The sequence below is a fragment of the Puma concolor genome, chromosome C1 (genome assembly GCF_028749965.1).
Source record: "Puma concolor isolate L17-30 chromosome C1, mPumCon1.1.hap2, whole genome shotgun sequence".
NCBI lineage: Eukaryota > Metazoa > Chordata > Mammalia > Carnivora > Felidae > Puma > Puma concolor.
The window spans coordinates 107,334,709-107,348,821 of NC_141674.1; the positions used below are offsets into that span (position 1 = coordinate 107,334,709).

Here is a 14,113-nt window from a genome sequence, read left to right on the forward strand (position 1 = left end):
TTACTCAGTGCTCATCACAGAGAGTGTACTCTTAATCCCCTTTATCAATGTTACCCATTCCCCACCGACCTCCCCTGTGGCAACCATGCGTTTGTTTTCTGTATATGAGTCTGTTTTTTTGTTTGTCTCTTTTTTTCTTTGTTCATTTGTTTCTCAAATTCCACATGTAAGTGAAATCATGATATTTGTTTTCCGCTGACTGACTTATGTCACTTAGCATTGTACTCTCTAGCTCTATCCATGTTGTTGCGAAAAGCATGATCTCGTTCTAAGGTTGAATAATATTCCATTGTAGATATACACCACATCTTCTTTATCCATTCATCTATCGATGGATACTTAGGTTTGTTCCATATTTTGGCTATTGTAAATAATGCTACAATAAATATTGGGGTGTATATATCTTTGCAAATTAGTGTCTTCGTTTTCTTTAACTTTTTTGAGGAACCTTCATACTGTTTTCTAAAGTGGCTGCACCAGCTTGCATTCTCACCAACAATGCACATTGTTGTGATTCCTTCACATCCTTGCCAACATTTGTTATTTCTTGCGCTTTTGACTGTATCCATTCTGACAGGTATAAAGTGATATCTCATTGTGGTTTTGCATTTCTCTGATGTGGAACATCTTTTCATGTTATCTGTTGGCCATCTGTATGTCTTCGTTGGAAAAAAGTCTATTCAGGTCCTCTGTCCGTTTTTTACTTGGATTTTCTTTTTTTTGGTGTAGAGTTGCTTAAGTCCTTTATATATTTTGGATATTAACCTCTTATCAGATATATCATTTGCAAACATCTTCTTCCATTTAGTAGCTTGTCTTCTTGGTTTTTTGATGGTTTCCTTCACTGTGCAAAAGCTTTTTATTTTGGTGTAGTCCCAGTAGTTTAATTTTGCTTTTGTTTCCCTTGCCTTAGGAGACATATGTAGAAAAATATTTCTATGGTCGATGTCAAAGAAACTACTGCCTATGTTTTCTTCTGGGATTTTTATGGTTTCAGGTCTCACATTTAGGTCAATAACCCATTTGAGTTTAGTTTTGTGTATGGTGTAAGAAAGTGGTCCAAGTTTCATTCTTTTGCAAGTTGCTGTCCAGTTTTCCCAACACCATTTGTTGAAGAGACTGTCTTTTCTGCATTGTATATTGTTTTTGTAGTTCTTTTAAAGGTGTAGACAACCTATGAAGGGTTACAGTAACTCACTGATGTGAATTTATTCATTAGAGGTTTTCACTGCTTAGTGAATGGAAGTTCTAGAAGGGGCTAAGAGGAATTGTTTGGTTCTTCAAAGGCATTTCAATAAAGAGTGTTCCCCCCGCCCCCCGCTCTTGTTCTGAACAGGATTAAAAATTAAACCTTAAACCAAAAATACAGTAGTGAAAATGCCACCTTTTTTTCTGATAGTGATTAGATTATAGGCAGTGGCTCTAGGTCTGCTAGCTAGGGCTCGCTCATACTAGACCTCAGAATTAGTCATATTTGCCCACCCAGTGGCAACCTTGGGGTGGGGCACACATCCCTGCACAAGTATAGGTCCTGTTATGGCCTGGAGCACCTGTAGTTCCCAAACAGAAGCAGGGCAGACATGAGCCAATTGTTCTTACAAAAATTTTCCAACCAGTCCCTCTACCGTCTCAGGGGTAAAGAGAAAAAAAGGGTGGAAAGAGACCAGGAGTGGGGAAAAGGTGCTCACATCCAGAAGAAACCTTAAATATCAGATTGCACAGATACATTGCATCATTGTACAGGTGCCACAGAATTCCAGGGAGGGGAAAGGATTTTGATAAGTGACTGTTGCAAGCTTGTGAGGGAGATGAGCCAGGACACCAGACATCCCGACTTGGGTCCAGAGCTCCATCTACATCTCACTATGCTGTTCTCCTCCAGAAAGAGGGAGCAGTAGGAGTAGGAAGGGGAAAGAGGACAGTAGCAGTGAAGCCAGAGTAGGTGGGCCCCGTAAACAGAGGATAGGGTGACCCCTTTAGCACTTTGGAGCATCAGTTGTTGGAGTCAAGCCCTCTCTGTCCTGCTGATCTCCTTACATCCTTACAGCTTCACCAAGAGTCAGAGCAAGAAGGACTATTTGAGATCACCTACTTTAATACTAGGGTTCTCCAGAGAAACAACAGAAATACACTATATATAGTGTATATATTTATTATATGGGACTGGCTCATATGATTATGGCAATTTCAAAATCTGCATTGTGAACCAGCAGGCAGGAGACCCATGGGAGCCAATAGTGGAGATGGAGTCTAAAGGCAATCTGCTGGAGAATTCCCTCTTGTTCAGGGCAGTGGGTCTTTTTCTTCTGTTCAGACCTTCAACTGATTGGATGAGATGCACCTCACTCAGTTCATTCATTTAAATATTAATTTCACCCAGGGAGCCTGGGTGGCTCTTAAGTCTCTGACTTTGGCTCAGGTCACGATCTCACTGCTTGTGAGTTCAAGCCCAGTGTCCTGATCTGTGCCATCAGCTCAGAGCCTGGAGCCTGCTTCAGATTCTGTGTCTCTGTCTCTCTGCTCCTCTCCCACTCCCACTCTCTCTCTCAAAAATAAACATTAAAATTTTTAAAAAATATTAATTTCATCCAAAAACACCCTGTAAATTGACACATAACAGTAATTATTACACGTATTCCCTTGATTGTCCTTGTTGGGCTGGTCATTTTCCCTGATATTAGTTATTTGAGTATCCCTTTCATGATTTTTTGCAGTATCTCTGTATCATTTATTTAATATTTTCTTTAAAACAATGTTTACTCCCTTTTTATAACATGGATGGAGCTAGAGAACATAATGCTAAGTGAAATATGTCAGTCAGAGAAAGACAAATACTATATTATTTCACTCATGTGGAATTTAAGAAACAAACAAGTAAGGGGAAAAAAAATAAGAGAGAGACAAAGCAAGAAACAGACTTAATAGAGAACAAAGTGATGGTTACCAGAGGGGATGGGGAGGGGGTGGAGGGATGGGGGAACTAGGTGATGAGGATTAAGGAGTGCACTTGTGATGAGCACTGGGTGATGTATGGAAATGTGGAATCACTAATTTACACCTGAAGCTAATATAACATTGTTAACTAATGAATTAAAAAAACACTTAAAAAAATAAAGCTACTAAGCAGGACCGTTCCATTGCCAGAGATAGCACGTACCCCTTTATTTATGCCTGGATTATTTCATCTCTAAGATCATAAAAATAAAATCAGATTTTGTAAACACACACACACACATACACATACACACATCTTAGCCTTATACTAAAATTCTATTTGAGACAAATGGTGTTAGTTGCACTAGTTGCAGTTTTTTCTAGCACGGGTAAGAATAACTCAAAAACTATTAAAAGTGCACGTAGCACCTAAAAGCCCCCCATTTTGCACACGTCTTTTGGGAAGGAGCATACCAGCCAGGGCTGCAGGGAAGGCGCCGAGGCTCCCACCGGCCACCAGGAGGCGTCAGCGCCCGCCGTCCCAGAGGCCCCAGGTGCTCGACCGCAAGCGGAGGCGCGCGGCCGGGCTTGGAAAGGCGGGGGCGTCACCCGCGGTGGCGGGGGGGGGGGGGGGTGCTGCCGGGGCCCGAGCCGAGTCCCTGCCCGCGGAGGTAAGGGCGGGGCTGCACGAGGGCCCTCCGGGAGGCGCGTGGGGGTGGCGCCTGGAGCCGGCCGGTCGCGGGTCCTGGCCGGGGCGCGCGGGGGGTCGAGGGCTGTGCTTCCGGGCAAGAGCGGTCTGTCTTCCGCCCCCTCAGTCGGGAAGGGCGGTGGGAGCGCAGGGGCCCGGGAGGCGGTCCCGGGGCAGCGGCCTCGGGTTCTTAGCTGCTCAGAACCAAGTGGAGACCCCCGGCCGGCTTGGGGAGCACCATCGGGTTGCTGAGGATCCTCACATTTCGTGGGTGCTCCGTGGTGCTGTCACGCTGTCCAGCGCGTGTGCGCGAACACTCCCAAAGCCTCCTGTGCGCACCTTGTCCTGATGTCACCTATGAATATTCTAATGTGAATGGCTTCGCTGATTTACTTAGTTGGAAGTATTTGTTTATTTTAAAAAAATGACTTTATTTTTATTTATGTTCTTTTTCTAGACAGAATGAGCCAGTGTGCCAGAAGGGCAGGGGCAGATGAAGAGAGAGAGAGAATCCCAAGCAGGCTCCACAGACTCTTGGCTCGATCCTATGACCCTGGGGCCATGACGAGCAGAAATCAAGAGTCAGGTGCCCCTATTTGTTTATTTTTATTTTTTTAGTTGTTTATTTTTGAGAGAGCGTGCAAGCAGAGAGGGGCAGAGGGAGAGAGAGAGGGAGACGCAGGATCAAAGCAGTCTCCAGGCTCTGTATATGGGGCTAGAACCCACAAACTGTGAGATCATGACCTGGGTGGAGGTCAGATGCCTAACTGACTGTACCACCCAGGCGCTCCTGTTTATGTTTATTTTTATTTTTAAATTTATTTGTTTTAAATAGGCTCCACATCCAGTGTGGGGCTTGAGCTCACAACTCTGAGGTCAAGAGTCCCAGGCTCTATGTGTGGACTGAGGCAGCTGGGCGCCTCTTGAAAACATTTATTTTGAAAGGAAACTTTCTTTATGTATAGAATGGTGACAACCATGCCAGCATCAAAAGATTGATTAATGAAATAATGCCAGAAGTGCATGGTGTTACTGTTATTACTGTAGGTGGAAAAGGAGTTCTAGGAAACACTGTTACATGTTCAGAGACGATTTTAATTCTCTTCCAGGAGCTTTGGGAAACTCCTTGACTTCCACTCTATTCTCCTTCCTCCCGTTTATGTGTAGTGTGGCAGTCCTCACTACTGGAGAGATTCCCGGCAATTCCATTTACCAATAAATAGAGTTGCCAGCAGGTGGCCCCAGAGCACCATGGGTGTATTTGCACTTTTAGGTCCTAACATCTGCCTCACACTCTGGTACAGGATGTGGGGGTGGGGGTATAGGGTTGAATGAAGGTATGGGTAGGAGCCCCTGGCTTCAGGGAGAATATAAATGATTTATTATTCTGGTCTTTTTCTTTCACAAGGTTTTGGCCTTTATTAGATTCATTCATATAGTCATTCAGCAGATATTTATTGAATGCCTACTCTGTTCCAAATGCTATTCAGAGACTTGATGTGCATCAGTGAATTAGAACAAAGGTCCTTGCCCTCACAGAGCTTACATTCTAGCCAGCAGCAATAAGGATAATGAGTAAATAAATTATATAGTTTGTTAGAAGCATTGTGAAAAAGAAAAGTATAAACCTGAGTGTGTGGGGATATGGGGGTTGGGGTGGGCAGTTCAGAGGATGGCTAATAGGCCTCATTAGGAAAGCAAAATTTGAGCAAAGTTTCAAAAGAAATGAAATTAGCCAAGCAAGAGCTGGGGAAAGAGTGTTCTAGAGACTATGAAAAATTTGCAGCAGTTACATTAGGTACCCTTTTATAGATGACGTAACTGAGGCTCAGAGAAGTGAAAGGACTTGTTTAAGGTCTTATGGGAGGTTACCGGCAAAGTTGGCATAGCTTTACCACCTCATTCCTAGCCCCATGTTCATGTACTGGATCATGTTACCGCTCTGTGTTTGCCAGGTGATGGCACCTTCTTGTAAAGCTGCCACTACACAGCCTGCTTAAGAGTGACTCAGGTGAGCTGGCGTATTTCCCCCGTTGGGTAATACTAACACTGCCCGTGGTCTTTTTTTTTTTTTTTTTTAATGTAACGAGTAAATATTTCTTTTGCTGAGTGCTGTGGAGGCAAGAAATGAGCATAGCCCCTGCACCTAAGGGACCAATAATCTATCCGTAAACATTTGGGTCTTCATTTCTTTGATCTACTTTCCCTACTTCCCCTAAACAAGTCCACTGATGATCTCTACCTACAGCTTGGAGTTGAATCAGTCCTCAAACTTGGTCACTCATCGTTAGTTTCTAGGTTCCTGGACTCTCCCTAGATTCGTTTTGCTGCCAGTTGGTACACGGTGCCCCTGTGTATCCCCAGGTCACTCCTTCTACTCTGTGTCGGACCCATCTATGAGACAAGGCTTATGCTTTGTCTCCTAGGCTTTGGTTAGATGCCCCACCTGGATCCATTCTTCATTCCCCTTAGAACCGTCTCTGTCACCTATATTCACAATTGTTGAGATCTCTCCACTTGATTGGACACTCTGTGTCTTCCTCCTTGGAAACTGTGCTCCTTGGGCATTCTGCTTGGTCTCCTTTGGCTGCCTTTTTGTGCCAGTCACCTCTCTCAGCCTCTGGCCCTGAGAACTCAGGACATGTACTGAGTCGCCTTCCTGGCCACATTTACTGAGAGGAGATTGTGGTACCTGGTGTTAAAGTCCTGGGTTATGGTGCCTGTGAAGCAGCAGAGAAGGACAGAAAGCTGTAATTAGGTGGTTGACAGCTAGTAGTTTAGAGGGGAGACGAGCTTGGTAAGCTTGCAGTGGATAAGAATGAGGAAGCCTGGTGTTGAAGGATGGGTAGAATTAATAGGTGTAGGGGAGAGAACAGTGTGGGGGTGAACGTGGGGTGTTGTGGGATAATGCGAGATTAGCCTGAGTAGAACAGAGAGGGTGTGTTTTGGAGTGCTGTGGGAAGCTTGTAGATAGGCAGGGTGGGGTTGGAGCAGGGCCTGGAACACCAGGTCAAGAAGTTTGCATTACAGAATCTTAAACTGTTCTTAAATAAAGCTCCTGGGAAGCTGGCGGAAAGACATTTAGGACAACATGTCATTAGGACCTGTATATCCACCTGCCTATCTTTGAGCATCTCAAATTTACTACATTCCTGAATGCTCCATATAAAAGAGATTCCCTTGGTTATTTTGTCATAGTGTCCTGTTTCTTTTTTTTTTTTTTATTAAAAAAATTTTTTTTAACGTTTATTTATTTTTGAGAGGGGCAGGAAGAGAGAGACAGAGGATCTGAAGCAGGCTCTGCACTGTGAGCACAAAGCCCGATACGGGGCTCAAACTTACAAACCATGAGATCATGATTTGAGCCGAAATCAAGAGTCAGCAGCTTAACTGACTGAGCCACCCAGGTGCCCCCATGGTATCCTTTTTGTTTCCGTTTGCTTGTTTATTCTCAGTTTCCTCTAGAGTGTCCTAAAATTGCTGCCAAATGGCAAGGACTCCGTCTGGTTCTCTGTTGTATCTAGAATGCAACACAGTAGCTACTAAAGGCTCTTGAAATATTTGTTGACTGAATGAACAGTGTAAACTAAATATCTGTTTCTCTAACTGTGCTTTACCTTCTGGCTACTTGACTTCTGTTAGTGCTAACACCATCTGGCTGGCCTGCACAGTAGAGATCTTGGAGTCAACCTTGATGTGGACATGAACACAGAAACTGCTTCTGAAGTTTACATGGGCTGTACTCCTGCTGAGGCCTTGTTTTATACTCTGTTATGACAAGATAACACAACGTACCCTGTTGGGTTTTAGATGTGAAGGCTGAAAACATCGAATGTAAACATCAAGGGAAAAGGAGTTAGAAATCATTGGGAAGCAGGGCTGCTGGCAAATTGCAAATTACATATTTCTAACTATGATATTAACTATGCTGATCTTTTCCAAGGGGCAGAATTACATAGTGGTTAATAATAGTATTAATAATAGTATTAGTTGTTAATAATCATGTTAGATTGCCGGGCTCAGATCTTGGTTCTGCTGCTTACTAGCTGTGTGTCTTTGGGAAAGGGGCTTAAGCTCTCTCTGGCTCTGTTTTCTGATCTGCAAAATACAGGTAAGAATAATATCTCACAGAATTATTGTGACAAATTTCTTAGAGCAGTGCTAGCATGTAGTAAATGATCAACAAGATATAGGTACTATGAACTATTATTATTCAATGGGCCATTGAGATAACTTATGTTCTATTGCTATTTTGAACTGTTGATCTGAAACAGGCAGTCACATTTCCTCAGGGAATGACCTTTGCAAAATGTGACCAAGGATGTAGTGAAGGGAGGTTGGGATTTGTTGAGGATGGAGTTTCTGCAGGAGAGGTGGTGGCCATAGAGAGAGGTACCAGGTCTGGATGTGATTGTTTCAGATAGAATGTGCACATGAACTCCCTGACACAATGAAGGATGTGCCACCACTCAGCTCTCTATGTGCGGAGCTGCACAGAAATCTAAACGAACTCTGCTTCTCCTCTGGTTTTGCTTTGTAGGGGGAGAAGGCAGCCGTGTCTGAAGCCAGGCCGATGATGACCGTGGTGGTTGGTGCTTGCCCAAGCCCTCCTTTACACTCTTATCCCCTCCTTCCTCACTGTGACTCTGTCTCTGCTCAATCAACACAACCGGAAGTTTCATTCCAGGAGCCCTGGTGGTGCAGAGGTAGGACCAGAGGGTTTTGAGATTTTACCAAACTTTTTTTTTTTTTGGAAATACAAAATTTTATTTTATATTATTATTTTTTTAATATGAAATTTATTGTCAAATTGGTTTCCATACAACACCCAGTACTCATCCCAACAGGTGCCCTCCTCAATGCCCATCACCGACTTTCCCCTCCCTCCCATCCCCCATCAACCCTCAATTTATTCTCAGTTTTTATGAGTCTCTTAGGTTTGGTTCCCTCCCTCTCTAACTTTTTTTTCCCTTCCCCTCCCCCATGGTCTTCTGTTAAGTTTCTCAGGATCCACATAAGAGTGAAAACATATGGTATCTGTTTTTCTCTGTGTGACTTATTTCACTTAGCATAACACTTTCCAGTTCCATCCATGTTGCTACAAAAGGCCATATTTCATTCTTTCTCATTGCCAAGTAGTATTCCATTGTGTATATAAACCAGAATTTACCAAACTTTTTTTACCTATAAAAAGTGCCTTTCTCCCTCTGTGCCCCACCATTTCAGAAACTTAGTATTCTCACCACCTCCCTCTGACAAACAGAGCTACAGTGGGTTTGATAATCAATTATTTTATACTTTAGAGTGATTTTTCTTTTACTGAATTTTGAGATACTGGGAAGTGAAACATTTTAGAGCTACAGAGGCAATGGTGGCAGATCTGTGCGGTATTGACAAAGTCTTTCCTGGACCTTCTGGGCTTCCCACAGGTGTCCCCTGGGGCCTGTCAGTCCAAACCAAGGGGCCAGTGGGTGCAGATGTGCATTCTTCCCTTCTAAATGCCAAAGGCAGCTAGCAGGTGTGAGACGATGGTATGGGACAGAACCTGTGTTTTTTTCTGTCTTGCTTCTGTCTAGAATAGAAAAAAGATCACCTGAACACAAATGGAGGGGAGTTTGGAGAAGAAATAAAGAGTAGGATATAGTGTGTGAGACTTAGCTCTTCCTTTGCCCAGACTGAGTGTGAGGGATGGTGATTTTTTGTGTGTCAGAGGGATTGATGTATTTTCTGAATAAGGCCTTGATCAGCATGGCTGGCCATCTTTATAGCACATTCTCTGTAAGTGAATGTTTCCAATATCAATGAACAGTCCACTTTGCAGGTGTGGGCACGCCAGAGCTGAGAGGACATGGGCCTCCCTGTCTTAGTGTCTCCACGGGAACTTTGTGCCCTATAGGGAGGCGCTCTGGTGCTATGAAGGCATGTCTTGGCATAAGTATTGGAGAAACTCAGCCTCCCAAGTTTGCCTTAGCCTAAAAGTGGCCTGAGAGGGCATTTGTGGAAGTCTAGCGACCCCTGTCCCCTTCCTGGGTTCTTGCCTGTCTTCCTCTTCACCACCCTGGTCCAGTCACTTTTCCAATTCTATCTCCAGGAGGATTTAAGTCTTGCATATTGATTTTCCGCTGTTGTATGTGTCCATTCTGGACTCTAAATCACACGTTTCTTCTTAGGTGGCCTGTCTCCATTCGTTCCTTGACACTTCCCCAGAGCGATTTTCAGGGTCATGGTCGTTTCCCAGTCTGTCAGCTCTTTACCTGCAGTGTTCTGGGATCGCTCTGCCTGCTCCCTCAGGTCCTTTCAGTCACTCAGCATTGACCCTGTTTCCTGACTGAGCATCTGGGCTTCGACTTTGTGATGATTTCCTTCAGCGTCCCCTCCTCCTTGGTGTGCTCGGCAGCTTCATGTCTAACACACCACGTCTCCAGTTCTCTGCTTATTGGTTGCTGGTAGGACCCACCACTCCTCTTTAATTGAAGCTAGAGTTTTGGATCATGGAATTATACCCTTAGAATTTCAGTGGGATTTGTGAGGTAACTATCTCCTCACCTGACTGAAACCGGGCTTTTCCTGAATGACCCTGCTGTCCAGCTGTTCCCGTGGGTGTACCCCTCTCTCTCCACTGTGCGTGGCCTGGGCTTTCTGCTCCTTGTGTGGCTTCTTTCAACAGCCACACCTCCACTCATACACATACACTCCGCCCTCTTACCATCCTCATTTTTGGCTCAAGTAATCTTCTTGCCCTATAACCATATTCAATGAGAATGTTGGCACCTCTCTCTTGCCTCCCTGGCTTTTGTCATCATTCTGGAAAACTTCCACATTGGTGACACATCTGAATCCTTTGTTTCTTATACCCCATCGATTCCCACCTCCACTCAGCTTCAGCCACCCATTGAAATGGCCACACCTCAGACCTTGTCACCACCCATAATCGTTCCATCTCTGAAGCCATGAACCGTGAAGTTCCAATTATTGATCTCAAAGCACAGCTTTCTTTTTTAAAAACATTTATTTATTTGTTGTGAGAGAGAGCATGCGTATGCGCGCGCACACACACACACACAAATGCGGGAGGAGCAGAGAGAGACAATCCCAAGCAGGCCCTGCGCTGTCCGCACAGAGCCCAATGTGGGGCTCAATTCTCACAAACTGTGAGATCGTGACCTGAGCTGAAATTGAGTCCGAGGCTTAACTGACTGCGCCACCCAGGTGCCCCTCACAGCACAGCTTTCTAGCTGTGACTCCCAGGTTCCCACTAAGCCTGTTCTTAAAAAGTGGTCTGTATTTTTATTTTGAGCAATTGCATACTTGCCTCCTAGAATTGATACTAATAAGCATTATGTCATATTTGCTTCAAGTCTTATTCGAATGAATATAACAATAAAGGTACATTTAAGTCTTTCCTGGGGATCTCCTCCCAGCTTCTTTTTTTTTTTTTTTAAACATTTATTTATTTTTGAGACAGAGAGAGCACATGAACAGAGGAGGGTCAGAGAAAGAGGGAGACACAGAATCCGAAACAGGCTCTAGGCTCTGAGCTGTCAGCACAGAGCCCGATGCGGGGCTCGAACCCACGGACCGCGAGATCATGACCTGAGCCGAAGTCGGACGCCCACTGACTGAGCCACCCAGGCATCCCTCCTCCCAGCTTCTAATCTGCCCTCCTCCTCAGAAACAACCATCTCATGAATTGAGTGAATGTGTGTGTATATGTATAAAATGTAATATTGTTTTTTGTTCCTGTACATAAGTTACAACTTGATTTTCACTCAATGTTATGTTTTTGAAAAATCTATAGATACATAACAAATAGTCCATTCCTTCTGAGTGTTCCATAGCATCCCAGTGTAAGAATAGAGTGCGATTTATTTGTCCATTTTCCAACTTCATCAGCACAAAGAGTGCTGCATTAACACCCTTGTAAATAGCTTCCTGCACAGGACAGTCAGTGCAGCGCTGTGGCTGTACGGGACCTCTATGTGCATCTGAAAGGCTTCCTCTTTGCATGGACCTAGTCCTCTGAGCATACAGCTTGGCAAACGGAAGGGCCTGAGTGAAGAGAAGAGTTCTTGGGTGGATGTAGCTTTCTGTTCAGGATGCATGGATTGTTAAGGGTGTATGGATTGAGTTTCTTGGACTTGCTCCCTCTGGGCACCTCTGGACAGGGGACAGATCACATAGCCATCTTTGGTGCCATGAGTTAAGAACAAAAACTTTAGAGGGGTGCCTGGGTGGCTCAGTTAAGCATATGACTCTTGATTTTGGCTCAGGTCATGATCTCACAGTTCGTGGGTTTAAGCCCCATGTTGGGCTCTGCACTGACAGCATGGAGCCTGCTTGGGATTCTCCCTCTCTCTCTCTCTCAAAATAAATAAATAAACATTAAAGAAAAAGAACAAAAACTTTATAGAGTCACATTGTTGTGGTTTAGATGTTAGCTTTTGTAGATTCTCAGCACCTGGATCCTCAGCTGGTTAAGTGTACGACTCTTGTTTTTGGCTCAGGTCATGATCTTGAGGTTCAGGAGTTCAAGCCCCACATTGGGCTCTGCGCTGACAGCACAGAGTCTGCTTGGGATTCTCTCTCTTTCTTCCTGTCTTCTGCCTCTCCTACACTCATGCACTTTCTCTCTCTCTTTGTCTCTCAAGATAAATAAATAAAAATGTGCTAGCTATTGTGACTGTAGCAAACTACTTAATCTCTGTGCTCATCAGTAAATTGGGAATATGGAATTCTTTCTCTCATGGGTTATATAGTAAGGGTTATCAAGAGGATTATGTATAGTGGCTTTTAGCATATAGTAAGTTTTACATAAATGTTGGATATTCCTTTAAGGTATAACAGCAGGAGTACAGCTGTTGGTTGGGAGGGTATGCACTTTTTAAATACACCTGTTCTTTATCCCATCTCTATTTTTTAAGTCTTTATTTTATATCTAGCCTGGATCCCTAATCACACTTTTGAGACTGTGGGCCTCTGTCATGTTATAGTGCATTGGGATTGTTCTTGGCAATGGGAAAACATCCCAAAGAGGAGCAGACAAGTCACCCAGGCCACTCCCCAAAGTGGGCAGAAGGAAAGGATTGGATTAAGGGTGCAGTAAGAGTGGCCCCCTCCTGCCAGGCATGACGACCCTCCTTATCTATTTTTTTTTTTTTATTAAAAAAATTTTTTTTTTCAACGTTTATTTATTTTGGGGACAGAGAGAGACAGAGCATGAACGGGGGAGGGGCAGAGAGAGAGGGAGACACAGAATCGGAAACAGGCTCCAGGCTCTGAGCCATCAACCCAGAGCCCCACACGGGGCTCGAACTCACGGACCGCGAGATTGTGACCTGGCTGAAGTCAGACGCTTAACCGACTGCACCACCCAGGCGCCCCAACGACCCTCCTTATCTAGAGAGGGCCCTTTGAGAGATGTCTCAGATAACAGTAGTGAGTGGGCTGAGCTCATTTTCTTCCTCTAAATTCCTTCCACCCCCACCTCCTCATGCACACACTCCTTCAGCCAGCAGTCTGATACACATTTGTTATTAACAGCTATCAATTTGTTATTACCAGCTGCTTATTGCCTGTTACTTTATTCTTGCTGCTAATTGTCCCACATTATGCTTCTCTCATTTTCTTTAGTCTTGTTGCCAGAAAATACCCCTATATTCTTAATTCTTTCTTAGAATACTCCCTGCAACCCCTTGTTCTACCAGAACTCTGGTTTCCCTTTGATGATCCTGATTCCCTTCACTCTACAAAGTGGAGCCTCTCTAGTCCTGGTGGGGTCAGTGTGGGCTAGCGGATGGATTGAGAGTGAGTTTTGCGGTCAGTCACACTTGAATTCAGACCTGAACTCCATCACAGGCAGACTGTGTGTCCTTGGCCTCATGATAATTTATAAAAATCTCAGTTTGCAAACCTTGATTTAAGGATCTCTGCTCCAAAGAGTTGTGAGGTAAAAAAAGGGATACGTGACCTCACACTGATACATGGCTTCTAGTATATTCCATATTGTTATTTACTTTTACCCAATAAGTTGGGGCTACTAGCAAGCCCATCTTTACTACAGTAATTGGAATGTAGAGGAAAATTTGGCTGTAACTTTATCCCTCTCATCACACACATGCAGTTTGGGCTGAGGAGAGGTCCAGTACAGCTCTTTCCTTTCCTCCCATACCTGTAACCCTCACTAGGGATCATGAAGTGTCCATGGTTAGAGCCTTCACTTTCCCTTGCACCTGCCCTGCCAGTTCCAAGCCCAGTGATTAATTTTATGACTATTATTCTAAATTCACTTTCTGCTATATTGTTTAAATCATTTTTGATCAGTTCGTTACCTGTTGTTATTTCCTGGACGTTTTTCTGAGGGGAATTCTTCCGTTTCGTCATTTTGGATAGTCCCTGGAGTGATGTGGGACTGCGGGGCACTTCCCCTGTGCTGTCTTGAATAACTTGCGTTGGTGGGCGTGGCGGCAGTCAGACCTGATGTCTGCCCCCAGC

The 14,113-nt window shown here is 44.2% G+C and overlaps 1 long non-coding RNA gene across 2 annotated transcripts in view; it reads left to right on the plus strand.

The window, feature by feature from the left end:
- Window positions 1–3,535: 3,535 nt before the first annotated feature.
- The window catches only part of LOC147578358 (uncharacterized), a 121,328-nt gene continuing 110,750 nt past the window's right edge, over window positions 3,536–14,113 (plus strand). For both annotated transcript variants that reach the window (XR_015254247.1, XR_015254246.1), the window contains exons 1-2: window positions 3,536–3,605; window positions 4,080–4,208. This is a non-coding gene — a long non-coding RNA (uncharacterized LOC147578358). The remainder of the gene's footprint in view (window positions 3,606–4,079; window positions 4,209–14,113) is intronic.